This window comes from Ylistrum balloti, unplaced genomic scaffold (genome assembly GCF_031769215.1).
Source record: "Ylistrum balloti isolate Yb309-2 unplaced genomic scaffold, AGI_CSIRO_Ybal_v1 Utg370290, whole genome shotgun sequence".
Classification (NCBI taxonomy): domain Eukaryota; kingdom Metazoa; phylum Mollusca; class Bivalvia; order Pectinida; family Pectinidae; genus Ylistrum; species Ylistrum balloti.
In genome coordinates, this window is record NW_026782220.1 from 543,243 (window position 1) to 559,721 (window position 16,479).

Below are 16,479 nucleotides of genomic sequence, written 5' to 3' on the forward strand. Positions count from 1 at the left end.
TTCATATGACTTAGCAATGTCCAAAAGCATTATTTACACTCACCAACCACTAGGAAGCTCTAGCGGTGATTCTGGTGTTTTGTACGTTTGGAAAGTATGATAACATTGTCGTTCTATGCAAATTAAGACGCCCATCGCGTGTTTTCCGGTAAACATGTTAACGAAATACGTGTCCGGTTTAGTTTTTCAATAGTATGCCTCACCAGAGATTTGTGACCGCGTTTACAGCCACTGAACAGAATCATGCAAAACATATCTGGAACTTTCTCGTTGTCATTCCAAACTTACCTCGATCTTTGTATGAAATGAATAATTTCGAAAAACAATATCTCCAATTACAAAAGTACGGTATTTGTTTCACTTTGATATTTCCAATGTAGTTAATCTTTTGACCAGATGGGCAGAATTATTTTTTTCAATTCTAAGTGACAGACAATCTGGTTTAATATCTAGCATCACTAATTCTTGTTTTAGTGTTTTTGACCGAGAAGGTCCAAATGCAATATTCTCATCCGACAAGAAGAAACCTACTCGAAAAAGTCTTTTAATATCATTCTTGAACCTTCGAATTACCCTGCTAAATATACTGAAATTGATAGAAAACATTATACTACTATAAAGTTAATCAAAATTATTTCTAAGAGAATCTCGGTTACAAGTTTGTTATGGTTTTGTAAACTTGGTAAAATATATGAAATGACTGGTAAGTTTGATCGGCTCAGTCGAAGATCTGTATCAGAGTATTGGTTTACAACGTACTGAGTCTACATATGGTAAATAAACAAGTCTGTATTGGTGATTCTTTCTACCCCCTCCCGGCCCTGACAGGGTGTAATGATACCTGCTCGGGTGTTTCCGCTTCAGTAACGAATGCCACTGTTTCTCTTCGCAAACCGAGACAAAATGGAAGTCTTCCACAAACAACAACCAGTAGTTGCGTCATTTCTATTTATTAATATTTTTAACCCTTTCTTTCATTTCTTGTGATTAAGAAAAACTGTTTTCATTTGGCAAAACACTTTGTTAAAAATTGTAAACGTAAACGCAGTGGAAAAACATCTCCATCAAAAATTGTAATTAACACGCGTAAACGCAATGGGAAGATATATCCTACAAAAATTGTAATTAACACACGTAAACGCTATGTTTATGTTAATAATTTATTGAAAGCTTCTCGTTTACATGCTATAGAATATCCGGGGGATGAAGTTATATGGATAGAAATTACTTTAGCTAGTTCAAATCTTATAATTGGTACTGTCTACAGGCCTGAATACTCGATAAATTCGTTTTGGCAAAATTTACAATCATCTACTGAAAGTGCATTACATATGTCTCAAAATGTAGTTATTGTTGGTGATCTTAACGTTGATTTACTCTCTGTTTCTGATAACCATGTCCTTATAGATTATATAAACACGTTTTCCTTGAAAAACGTTATAATTGAACCTACTTGGTCCATCCAGATTTAGTTTACTTGACCCCATTTTATTATCAGACTCTCTTATTTGTAAAGAATCGTCAGTTTTACCTATAATAAGGAATGTAAGCGACCATGAGGGATGCACTGTAGTAATCGAAATTAACTCTTTCACAAAACCTATTTACAGACGAAAAGTGTGGTTATATAAACGAGCTGACTTTGACATGCTAAATGACCTTATTGACGAATATTACTTGACTGCCTTGTTTTCTAATAGTGAATCAGTTGATGCTGCGTGTGACAATTTTACTGACGTCATTTTAGATTTTATTAATAGATGTATACCCTCTAAAACAGTTACAATTCGACCTAATGACAAGCCCTGTATGACATCTGAGCTTAGAAAAAAATTGAGAATCCGTGACCGACTACACAAAATTGCCAGGGCAACACTCCGACCTTCAGACATTGACAAATTTAAAGCCCAGAGGAACAAGGTAAATATTATGAAAAAAAAACATGCTAGACTTCTCTTTTACGAAAATGTACATGGACTTATTGACGAATACGCTTCCTCTGATCCTAAATCTTACTGGAAACTAGTAAAACGAATGATGAAATCCGGCGGACATTATCAAAACATCCCTTCAATGGCGGACCCAACGACCAATATAATTTCTTCTAACGATGACGATCAAGCGCGTTTACTTAATAACTATTTTTGTAGCATTACTCGTGTTAATGATGTTGATATTCCAGTTCCGATTATTGAATCCAAACGCTTTGTATCTCTCAGGCTAAACTATTTGGAAATAAAAGATGTTTTACAGATTTTAAAACTAGGGAAAGCCTCGGGAGGGGATGGGATTAGTCATTATGTGCTGAAGTACACTGCAAACTCTATCTGTAAACCACTTGAACTACTTTTTAACATGTCCCTTTCTTTATGTGTGTATCCAAACAAATGGAAACTTGCAACTGTAATGCCACCGTCATACGCCGTGTAATTATAGACCAATATCCCTTCTATCTGTAGTAGGTAAAGTTTTCGAGCGTGTAGTTTACAAACACTTGTATAATTATTTGTTTGACAATCGTTTGTTTTATCACTATCAGTATGGCTTTATGCCTAGTCATTCTCCTGTTTATCAACTTATTGAAATTTACCATAATATTTGTATTGCTTTAGAAGAAAGAAAACACACTTGTATTATTTTTTGTGATATATCTAAAGCTTTCGATCGTGTATGGCACAGGGGCCTGATAGCTAAATTGGAAGCATATGGAATTTCGGGATCATTGTTGAATTGGTGCACAAATTATCTTCACCAGATAAATTTTAAATGGAAATTCTTATTCCGGTCGACGCTGGTGTACCTCAGGGCTCAATACTCGGGCCGCTTCTCTTTTTGTTACATATCAATGATATTTCCGATGCTCTTGAGTCGACCTCTAGGTTATTTGCAGACGATACATCATTATTTCATTCTGCTTTTTCATGTCATGAATTACAGACAATTACAGGGACCTTGGATCTTTAAATCAGTGGGCTAAACGTTGGTTGGTTTCTTTTAACCCTCTAAAAACAGATGTTCTTTCTATTTCAAATTCAATCAATACTGACGGGGATCTTATTTTTTGACGGAAAAATTTAAAGTTTTACAGAAGTTCAGACACTTAGGAGTAAAATTTAATTCAAATGGAAAGTGGGGGAGTCATGTTGAGGTAGTATATAGCTCGGTTATGAAAAAAATTAATGTTTTACGAAAACTGAAATACTTGTTAAAAAGAGATTCTCTGTTAAAAATATAAAAATCCTTCATTCTACCTGTTTTTGAATATGCTAGTGAGGTATGGGATGGTTGCTCTGCTTTGGATTCTGAGAAATTAGAGAAAGCACAAAGAGAAGCGGCTCGAGTTATAACAGGTTTACCTTTGTATGCTAGTAATGAATCACTATATTTTGAAACGGGATAGGAAACATTATCAGAGAGAAGGAAGACACGTAAGTTAAATGTATTATACAAAATGATAAATAATTCAACCCCTTCTTATTTATCGGCACTTTTGCCAAACACAGTGGGTTACAACAATCAGTATAATTTACGGAACCAACATGATTATATCATTCCTTCTTTAAGACTCTCCCGAAGTAACTCTTCTTTTCTGCCATCAAGTTTACGACTGTGGAATTCGCTAGACAGTTCAATAAGAACATTACCATCTTTGAATGCTTTTAAATCTTCTTTATCTAATGGCACTAATTCTTGTCCTCCATCTTATTATAATTTTGGCGAACGTAATCTAAATATAATACATACGAGACTCAGAAATCAGTGCAGCTCTTTGAAAAGTGATTTGTTTCGTGTTAAGATTGTTGATAACCCATCGTGTGCTTGTGGACATTACTGTGAGGATGTTGGTCATTTTTCCCTAGAATGTAAGCTTTATGATAGGGTAAAATAACGCTTTTTCAAAGTATAAACATGTTGAATATAGATCAAGTGAATTTACATCTATTTTTATTTGGAAATGAAAATCTGTCCCTAACTACCAATACAGAAGTATACAGACACGTGCAATTTTTTATCAAATCCAGCAACAGATTTTAAGTAAAATGTACTAACTATTAAATATATTATGTATGCCTTGTTAATGTTATCGTGTAAATATTATCATGTATTGTATTAGAGGTGGTCTTAAGTTGAAATAACTTGTGCCTAATCCTCTGCTCAATTTTGGGGCAAAAAATATGTTTAAATAAAAATCAAAAATTGTAATTAACACACGTAAACGCTATGGAAACACATCTCCACCAAAAATTGTAATTAACACACGTAAACGCTATGGATACACATCTCCACCAAAAATTGTAATTAACACACGTAAACGCTATGGAAACACATCTCCACCAAAAATTGTAATTAACACACGTAAACGCTATGGAAACACATCTCCACCAAAAATTGTAATTAACACACGTAAATGCTATGGAAACACATCTCCACCAAAAATTGTAATTAACACGCGTAAACGCTATGGAAACACATTTCCACCAAAAAATGTAATTAACACGCGTAAACGCTATGGAAACACATCTCCACCAAAAATTGTAATTAAAACACGTAAACGCTATGGAAACACATCTCCACCAAAATTGTAATTAACACACGTAAACGCTATGGAAACGCATCTCCACCAAAAATTGTAATTAACACACGTAAACGCTATGGAAACGCATCTCCACCAAAAATTGTAATAAACACACGTAAACGCTATGGAAACACATCTCCACCAAAAATTGTAATTAACACACATAAACACATCTCCACCAAAAATTGTAATTAACACACGTAAACGCTATGGAAACACATATCCATCAAAAATTGTAATTAACACACGTAAACGCTATGGAAACACATCTCCACAAAAAATTGTAATTAACACGCGTAAACGCAATGGGAAGATATCTCGATCAAAAATTAGAATTAACACACGTAAACGCAATGGGAAGATATCTCCATCAAAATTTGTAATTAACACACGTAAACGCTATGGGAAGATATCTCTATCAAATATTGTAATTAACACACGTAAACTCAATGGGAAGTAACACGCGTAAACGCAATGGGAAAATATCTCCATCGAAAATTGTGATTAACACACGTGAACGCAATGGGAAGATATCTCTATCAAATATTGTAATTAACACACGTAAACTCAATGGGAAGTAACACGCGTAAACGCAATGGGAAAATATCTCCATCAAAAATTGTAATTAACACACGTAAACGCTATGGGAAGATATCTCTATCAAATATTGTAATTAACACACGTAAACTCAATGGGAAGTAACACGCGTAAACGCAATGGGAAAATATCTCCATCGAAAATTGTAATTAACACACGTAAACGCAATGGGAAGATATCTCCATCGAAAATTGTAATTAACACACGTAAACGCAATGGGAAGATATCTCCATTAAAAATTGTAATTAACACACGTAACCTCAATGGGAAGTAACACGCGTAAACGCAATGGGAAGATATCTCGATCAAAAATTGTAATTAACACACGTAAACGCAATGGGAAGATATCTCGATCAAAAATTGTAATTAACACACGTAAACGCAGTGGCGACATATCTCCATCTAACATTGTAATCTACTCGCGTAAACGCTGTGGAATCCTAAATCGAATCACCACTTGTCAACTATTTACATGACAATGACTCGGGGAGATATTTGATTTCACCTAACAGAGAGCAATAAAAGTAGAGAATTTGGTCGGTCCATGTAAAGAGACTTGTAATCAAGGTCGTCCATAACGAAAAATGCCCATCAAATTCGGACATTCATTTGGCAGTTTATTGGAATGCTTATGAATATGCATTAGTTGTTATATATGCAGAGGAAGTATGGTGTCAATTGAGATCAAATCTAATATCTGAATGATAATTCTCCTTTCGTCCAAAATCTGAAAAAATTAAGGAATATCCGACTTTCTCTAGAATTAAGAAATCATTACCATACCGTATTACTTGGAGGCTAAATGACGGTCAGAAGCTGTCTATCTTATGGACAGTGATAGTTTCGTATATAATACGAACGCATTCAGTGATAGGCCACTCTCTCAATCAAATAATGATCGTGGTAAGAGGGTACCTTATTCTCTTGATCCAATTCGACAGTCGTGGCCTAAAGCTGCATGTTTTCATGCGATAGGGCGCATCCAGCTCTCCCGGAGAAAATTGAACTCCCATATTACATCAGCGATCAATGTTATTTTATAATGGCCCCGATGGGTATTGTAAAATGAAATCTTGCAACCCATTAGCTTGTCTCATCTTAGCTAGGTACAGGAAACAAAAATACGGGTTGTTTATATAGGGAAATCATTGTTTCAAGTTAGAGACAAAGACTGCCTGATGATGAATATACATATAGGTATTTACTTAGTTACTACATGTACCACCGGATTAAGGGTATGCAATTGTATTTATGCGCGTAGAATAGTAAATATCGTTTGAAGAAGGAAAACAAAATTATTTCCGTTTTGTCGAATGTTCTTTTATCTCGAATGCTTACAATGTGCTGCAGGAAGTTTTTTTTTCGTTTTGGATGAAGAGTACAAAACAGTTAACAAATAGCCACTGACATGATATATATATAGACCTGCGCATGTGCTGATGACAAGACTTTATATCTCCCCATTGAGTTTGACTGTTAACTGAACAGAGTAACAATAGTTACATAATAGTTAAATGCTTTCGACCAAGTAGTCTCTCGCGCCCTGGTAGATATACGAGACGTGCCCCTAAGTGCCATCATGTTACATCCTTCACAGATTTTCTTTGGAGAAGTTGTCTATTTACCGTGAAATGCAATTACCCTCTAACGATAACGGTCCGTAATACATCACCAATCCGGTATAAGCCGTTTACAGAATGATCTAGTCTTTCCCCACTAAATATATGTCGTAGGCGAGATCCACTCTGAGATCTAAAAAACATTTGTTCACCACGTGATGTATGAAGTCACATTTGTTCACGTGTAAGTCTGACAGGAATGCATGGATACTGAAACCAAGGAAACAAAATTTCAATAAAGCTCGTAATATCAATATTTTGAAAAATGAAAATTATGTTTATATATATATATGTCGTTGTCCTTACTTAACTTTATTGCATTACATGAAATACGTATTACTGTAATACTATAAAAGATATTTTATCTGATAATAAGTCCACCATTACCTACGAAATGTCAACAGAATTCTGTATGTACCCTGTAATCAGCCCACTATTTCCAAAGAAATGTCAACAGAATTCTGTATGTACTCTGTAATAAGCCCACCACTTCATAAGAAATGTCGACAGAATTCTGTATATACTCTTTAATAAGCCCACCACTTCCTAAGAAATGTCGACAGAATTCTGTATGTACTCGGTAATAAGCCCACCACTTCCTAAGAAATGTCAACAGTTTCCAGTAGATTTAGGATAGGTGTTATCCTGGTATCAATGTCATCTGTCTCTAATGGTGTTTTTTCCTTACCTTGTCAGAGATACAAGCAAAACCCGTGCCAGTTTGAGTGTAGATGTCTTTATGTCGTTCATAGAAGGCTGACAAAGCAAACAACTTTCCACACAATGTTTACACGTGTCACCATCACTAAAATAAGTATAGCAATTGTCAGTGTATTTCCATTGAATATACAAAATATGATTTGCAAGGGTTGTAAAAACAAACTGCATGAATTTGGGTTAATAATGTAGCTAAATAAATCTAATTTAGGTATATTTTAAACTTAATTGTCTTTTAAATAGTTAAGTCGCATTCAAAATTGGATACTTGCACAAAACAATGCGAACCCCAGGTTTCGCATGGCCATTCTTATGTAGGAGAAGCCATAGACTGACACTCTGTCTAGTCTCAAGGACACACGTATCTGATCTAACAGAGTTACTGTCCTTTGTTTCACTCTCAATAGCGACAAGCTTGACCGCTTTGTCTAACTAAATCGATGTTACGGTACAAACTCAGCTATGCACCTCTCTTGTTTCAAAAACCGACATCCGAGATCCTTCAACATATATTCGGAAAGAATATTATACAAAAAGTTGACAATGTCATTAATGTTAAGAAATTTCAGCACAAACCGGAAGTCTTCACGACCCGATTTTTGTTTTCGTTGGTACTCGTTTTCTACCTCCACACAGGAGTTTCTTGTTCCACAGAGCTCTTGGCGTTGATCGCCTATTTTACAATAATACGTTTGTTTATTAATATATTTCACATTTCTATCCCATATTCTCGTGACCTTACAGATCCTTTTCTATGGTCTTTCTGTCACTAACCATCTATATGCAAAACTATCCGTTACTTGTACATACATTTCCGACTTTGCCAAAGTTCCATCACCAGAAAATTCTGTTCATGTTTTGTATTTATACCTTAAGTGACCTGACTCATTGCGTTTATACTATTGTTCAACATCATGAAATCGCTTTTTGATATAGTTTCGTGACTTTAATACTTAAGCACATGGATAAAAAAAGGTGATAATCTTATAACATGGACATATACGAGACGACAAGACATTATAAAGATCGCTTGTCGTTCGCGCATGCGTATTAAAACATAATATGGTTGACAAGGCGATCCGCCAACTTACTGTAAAACCTTTTATCAAACTTATGTAACGCTATTTACAATGTACTTTAATAAGATCTACATCCCTCCCGAATAAACTGTGACTTGCCATGTTTTCTTACCATCAACCTAAATTATACCGCTAAGTACCGTAAGCCTTAGGACATATTTTGTTCAGTCTTCGTCATAAAACGTGTTTGAGCATAATCGAAATTGAATTTATTAAGCGCTCTTGATGGGAAAAAAATGTCAGACCATATGAAAAGGGGGTTCGGAAAGTGGACAATTGGATGTTATGGTGCAGTCAAGTCACAGGAGATGAATTGTTAGGCTGTGAACGACAATATGAAATACCAAAAATCACATATATCTGCCGCAGTCTCTAGATAAGGCGGACAACTCACATTCGTAAACTTTTCAGCGGCGTGATGTTGCTCAATGATTGCTACCTTTGACAGCAATTTGCTGAGACAAATTCTTCAAAACGGGAAGAATGCGAGGGTGTATGATAAGATCAGATTGGAAGTAAATGCATTGCGAAGCTGTACACTGAAAGATTATGCACTGTTGCGTGTACCTCCGGCTACCTTCGGGAACGTGTCATATTAGAAGCCCGTCAGAAGGAAGGCGTTTTAGCGTCATTATTTCAATCTGCCTCACGTAAAAATCATATAAAGTGACCAGTATTCATTTTGGTTGATAGACCCTGCGATGGAATACAGAATGAGCAAACCTGGAGGGTACATGATATATGTAATAAAACGAAAATGTTATTTAGGGAAAATTGCCGGTAATGAAAGCCGTGCTGGAACTATGTATCTTAATTCGTCTGCGGATGTGAATATACTTTACATCAATAAAAGAAGTACAAAGTTCCTCTTCCGGGTCATGCCAACACTTGTTAATGAGTTTGATACCCGGAAGATGTTTTCTCGTGGAAATATTTTTTTCTTGTTTTAGATATTGGAGTACGTTTGACCGACACTGGTACCAGTAACCTGACGAATGCCAGTGATTGACAAGAAAATAATCACCCTTCACACAATATCAATATCCATATCTAAATGAGAATGGGGAGACGAACAAAAGATACGGATCTTGTCGAAGTTGCGATAAAATCAAAAACAATAATTGAGAAGCAAGGACTTTCCTGGTCGGTAAATGTACAGACGCAGGGATGATAATAACTCAAATTAACTACAGGGATTTAGGCACTGAAACAATACTCCAATCAATGTTATCGTGTGTACATCGACGCTGTGCCATTTTGGATGGTATTGATGATATTAAAGTGCAGATAGGGCGATAATGATCTATAGAATCTCGGTCTGGTGACATGCATTTACACAAAGCAAGGCTGTTCATTAATGCATGTATGCCCTCGCTCTCTTGTTTCTCCGAAGCACGCGTCACGTTAAACTTACTGCTGGTAATAGGATATATATGTTTATGTACTCTCGAGATAAGGTAAATAAGGAAACTTAGAATAAGAGGTATCCCCCAGACACCATTATCTGATGACGGGCACGTGGATAAAGGATGTTGATCTCTCAACAATTTGCTTAATCACGAGGCGCAAGAACACGATATTGCACGTGTTATATTGATATGATTGTAAAGCTTGTGGTTTAAGTTCAGATTCATTTACAAACCCTTCTACTGATTCATAAAGAGTATATATAAACCAGGTTTATTCTTCTTTACGTATGAACTTTGGCTTTGTTGCTTTTTAGTAGAAGTTTTTACGCGTTATTCTGTGTTATTTCCTCTTTTGGTTTTTAATTAACTACATTTTATCCTCTTCTACATATAAAACAATCATAACATCCAATAATTTGATAAGTTCAATAAGAGGGGTAATTACTGCAGCTGGTCAGTTTCATTACTGTTTTGTAGGTGTATCTAAGGATGCACGACAAGAATGAAAGCAATTCACATTACAAACATTTGAACGACATTTGAAACCATTGTTGTATTAATACATATATTGTTTTAAAAAACTCTGCTTACAGCGTGTATATAGATATTCAGATCTGTCATTACTCAATGAAAAGTGTGCATTCTGCTATTTTAGAAGTATATGATTAAGTTAGTATCCAGAACGGTCCAATATACAACACGACCTATTTCTGTTTCTTGTACCACAAATACATTAAATTTTTTATGTTTATCATTACCTTTTTTGTATACAATATTTGCACATTACCTCAACCGTATCTGATTCTTCGAATTTAAAGCCTTAAGGTTTAATCTGATAATTATATCATACTATTGTATTCAGTGTAATTCATTGTTTGGCTCTACTGTATCTCACTCTAAATTATGGAAAGGTGCTATTGACTTGTATGTCTTTTGTACAATCTTTCTAACTGTCAGCAATAGTTATTCAAATTAGGAAATAGCTATTAATTAAAGATTATACGAATAACAGCAAGCCACAAAAGAGCTCTTCTTAAAAATCGAAAAACACATTGACTATTCACAGGAATCACAATATACCAGTTTAAGAAATCCTCGCTGCTTTGGTAACAGCTTCTACTCGTTCTTTCTGGAACCAACTGGTCGACAAACGACACGAATGATATATCTGAGGACCTTCTTGTTAATATAACTCCTTTTGATATCATATCCTAACAATTATGCAAATATACAAATGTGACAGGTGCTTAATTCAATCAATTTTGCATTTTTTTATTTATTGATTTTTTTTAAAGTCAGGTATATTTTGAAGCAAGCATGAAGCATAAACAGTGACAAATCTGCAGCATACAGCTTAGTGACAATACAACAACATATGGAATGTCTACATAATATAAAGAATATACCACAACAGTGTTATCTTTGATAAAAGCTGCAGTTTATAGATAGAAGGCAAAACAATGATATATACTAACATATCGCATCGTTGAATTTTAAATAGACGATGCACAGAACTATCTTGCGGGGCTATTTGTGAGAGTAGTGAACACAGAAAAAAGATACCTCAATAATTCTCTCTCGGTAACCTCCAATCAAAGTGGACACACAAGAGCTTAAAACGTTATCCGATGGCCTTCCCCAGCCGTTGTTAGCTAGTAGTTTAAAAGTTTGTCGACGGTCTAAATTCGACCCAATTCGATTCAGATAAATCAACAAAATACTAATTTGTTCCGCCTGACATGCAAATTTATATCATAACAGACAATGGAACACCACAAGTATCCCTTACTTCTAAATATGTTCGTACTAGTATATTTATTAAATGTCGCTATATGTGGTGCTGAGTAAAATCTAGTGTAAATTAAATCTCATGGGCCGAACAGAAGTTCAAAAAAATTATAATATGAGTTTTGTAAACATTCCTTTGTCGTTCTACATTAAAAACTTAAGTAACGGTTCACAGTACGATGTGTAACGATGTACCTACCAACAAGTATTTAGATAAACAACAATAGTAACACACTTTTACAACATACTGTAAAACCATATATTCTCGTGGGGCTCAGCTTTCGCGGTTGAAAAAAATTCACTACTTCGTGGTCATTTAATTTTGCGGATAAATAAAGCTTTATGAATGTACCTACACTAATTATTAGAGTTCGTGGACATATGAATTTGCAGGAAAATATAGTTCTATGAATGTATTTTATGAATTTGTGGATAAACAATACCCATGAAATCAACGAAAATAAATTCCCGCATGGAAATTAATGTGTTTACAGCTATTAGAATTACATGATAGAAAATATTTCAAACTCCTCAGATACGAGATGAAAGTATGAACAAAGGATGAAGAAGAACAATGTTTCAAACTTTACGATCATGTGGTCTTCTGTTGAGGACCTCTGGGACATGGCCAATGCATTTGATCCTATCCGTTATGAAGACGCTGAACAACCCCAGATGACATAAGGTTTGGGGTGCGTTACAGGAATGGATGGAAGGTTGTTTGTCAATTGCAGTTGCATTGCATTTTAGTCATTTGATATGAAGTTTAATGATTGTTTATGCTTTGTTCTACCATGAGGAATCATCGATACCCCACGGGTTACGATCACTCCCTGCATCCCTAGAAATGTCATAGCTTAGTTAGGCGGTTTCGTGTGCGACACCTTGTGGACATGACTAGTTTGATCCTTTGATGTACATCAGACGAATTTCACTGTCGCACAACGGTATATTATATTGACTTTGAAGTTGGGCATCGCTTCTTTGAAAATTTCAATAGGAGCGTATCAGTCTGTGATTGGTCGGTAGTACAAGATTGTACAAAAGACACACAAGGGGATAGCACCTTTTCAGAATTTAGAGTTAGATACAGTAAGAGTCAAACAATGGATTAAACTGCATCATACAGCTGTTTCGTCATTCTAGGACTCGTCAGTAATGCTAATTTCCTCACTTTTAAGCCTAGGAGACGACTAAGGAAAATTCAAAGTGATCAAAAGAAAAGTCAAAATCTAGACGGGGAGGTGCAGCGGCCCCGAGATTAAATGAATTTCGCAATTTTCATATATCGAATAAGTTAAACGAAGCCTGTTCATTAATACTATAAAACAATGCATAGACTTCAGACTTGTACACATCTTATATCAGCTAATTCACCAATATGACTCAAATACATTGAATGATACAAAATGACAACAAAGGTAGAAATTTAAGCATGGCAATTAGCTGATGAGCTTAATATTCATAACTTATCAAAGAACAGGAGTAAAATACGATTTTAAATTTATTGGTCATGTATAAATGAGAAATGTTCATCATCACTTCAATTTATTCCAGCTCGGAGTTTGTTGACAACAAATCTATGTGTTACCACCAAAGTAGAAGAATGCTTATCTATCCAGTAGACAGAAGCTATCAGTGGTGTTGTTGATCTCCAGGGAATAAAAATGGGTCTCTGGGCTGATTTCACATGATACAAAAAGTGGCTACTCAGATAGAATGGATAGGTATCACTGTTGAGCTATCACTTTTAGTTACGTGACCTTGATAATGTAAATGATAGGGAATTATCTAGATATTTGTCTTAAAATTCTCTGTTCTATCAGATTGTTCCTCGAGCAAATTGTCACACAATGTAGCATTGACAAACACAACAGAGAGGATAACAAACAGGTTGGTATGTAATTATCAGAAACGCTGCCGGAAATACATTAGCTTTGCAGAGGAATTATAGGTTGTTTTAGAAGGAGAAAGGGAACTTTTTTGGAACCCGGTAACATTATATCATCCTGTCATTTGTACAACATTACTAAAGACAAGCTAACTACGGATACTATCAGTGAGATATTTTACACTATGGGTAAGAAACGCATTGCTTAAAAAATTGCTATGCAATCGATTATTCAGCAAGCGGAATAGCTTTGCTTTTGTACGGCACTTTTCTGATTCCAAAATGAAACTGAATTATACATTCATAATAGACTTTCAAAAGTGCCATTGTCCATCCTTTAAACGACTTTCGCATCAGATTTTGTAGTCGTTACCAGTAAATGTTACATTATAGTACAACTCTTTTGTTTGACCTTTTTGCACTAGAAACACACAGTCCGTATCTAACGTAATGCTGTGTATTTTAACAAGATAGTGTGATGCTTCCTTCTAATAGCCAGTATAGCACTTAACCAGTCATATCCAGCTCTTCTTCACTAACTCACATGATCATTTTGTAATCCTTAAGGCGTTTAATGCCATTTATTCAAATTAGTGACGATATAGAGAGAACATGGTCAGTCTTTCAAAACACATAAGCTGTATTTTGACGAGGGTAAAGAAATGGAAGACAGGCCTCTTTTACATTTCTGTCCAGAGTCAAAATGTAGCTTATATCGTAAAACATTGAACATATATTCTATTTATCCTAGGTCACTTATTGAAAGTTCAGAGTGTCTAAACTTTAAAGATTTGTTAGTACTATCCAATCTTCGTTTACCTGACGTTGGCGTTACGTTGAATCGTGTTTGATTACACACGTCAAAGTAATTGCTCCGCACGGAAATATACAAAAAAATAGTCCCACCGTTCAATGGATATATAAAAAGCAATTTTTTCTGATTTTTCGAAAATAAACTTGTTTGTTACAACAAACAAGATAACTTATTCGAAATTTATATTTTTGAATGAAATGTTGAATTAATTCACAAAGTAATTCTGTCGAATTAATTCAAATACAGTTGTTTTCAATTACTACAGTGCCAGTTACAGGATAAAATAACATTTTATTCAACCTAGCTATAACGGGAAACACACTATTTGTGCCCTGATTCTATTTCGATCTATTTTAGACATTGGAACTTGATCACTCATTTATCTTATCCATTTAGAATATCTTACATTACTTTTAAAACTAAAAATCACTCCAACGCAAAATTCAGTCGTGACCATTTTTGCTTATTTCGCCTTTTATTAAATATGAAAAAATGGATGAATATATGTGGTGATAAAGTTTAAATCAGTGTGTTTCATTTTGTATATTTGTGAATCAAACTGTCTACAATAGACAATTTATGCAATTGTTCTTCTTTATATACAGTGTTAAGTTGTTGATGATAAATCACCTGATCCTTCTAACATGTTAGTGTTAGCAACAATTCAATATTCCTATTCGATATCCATGCAAGCAAACTTCGTTATGTGTGATAAGATCTGATATTCTAGAAACACGTGGTTTCCAAATGACGTTAGAAATTAAGAATCGTTTGATGATTATAAACTCCGCCGTTCAAATTGTTACATGTCTACACAGTTTTGTTTTTCTATTTATTTTCGGAACGCTTTGAAGAGAGAGAGAGAGAGAGAGAGAGTTGTGTGTGTGTGTGTGTGTTATTGAGAGAGAGAGAGAGAGAGAGAGAGAGAGAGAGAGAGAGAGAGAGAGAGAGAGAGAGAGAGAGAGAGAGAGAGAGAGAGAGAGAGAGAGAGAGAATTTACCACTATGCTACCGTTACGATACACCCGATTAAGTGATGTTTTTGAAATCTTATTACATATGTAATTCACTCCAAATATGCTATACAAAACTTACACAAAGGAGACCAAAGATGGCAATCATATGACCAGTATTATCAGGAGGGTTTTCAGATGTACATTATTGAATAATTATGCAATATTGCAAAATATTTTATATCCCCATATTATCCAACCCTGCGCCTCACTTCCTACACTTAACAATCACCCAAATAATATGCATTACACAGGTCTGATATTCTACTGAGAAAAAAGTATCTAATCTTCAGTTATTTTTTTCTGTAAATGTACGTAAAATGTCACTATACAGATAACCTGTATTGCAGTGTATGGTGACACCTTCAGTATAAGTTTTACATTTTCTATGAATTATGTATAATCGTCACAAAAGGTCATCCTGGGATTAAACAATAATTAGTGGCTAGTCATATATCACCTAATGAAAAATAAAAAAAGTTCATTGTAACATTTTACTGAGTTGCAATGATAAAAACTCAAAGAGAAAGTAAATCTGCATTTCTCGATATTTCACTCAGACGGAAACTAAAATCTAACTTTCTAGTCATCGTTTATTACTTTTCATAATCCGTTGTTCCTGATTAAGCCCAGACCGGAAATATGGAGAGAAAATCAATTTGGATATTTCAATACGTTTTCATTTGTTTGAAGTCCTGCTTTTGAGGCAAGGAAATGCCCACCATCTTCCCTTTGGTGTATTTCTTATACGTGTTTCATGAAGTCGTATGTGTTGGTACACACTCATTTGCATACAAGGCGTTGTTTCTCTTAAAATCCAACGCATCTAATAAAACCAACCTATCGAGAGGCATTCATGTATGAAATTACCAACTACGTAGCAATATTTTAACGAAAAAGGTGAAATATGGTGAGATTTTGAAGCTATTGTGTTCTGGTGTAGCGGATGTGTTTTACATACGTTTGATAAACGTTGC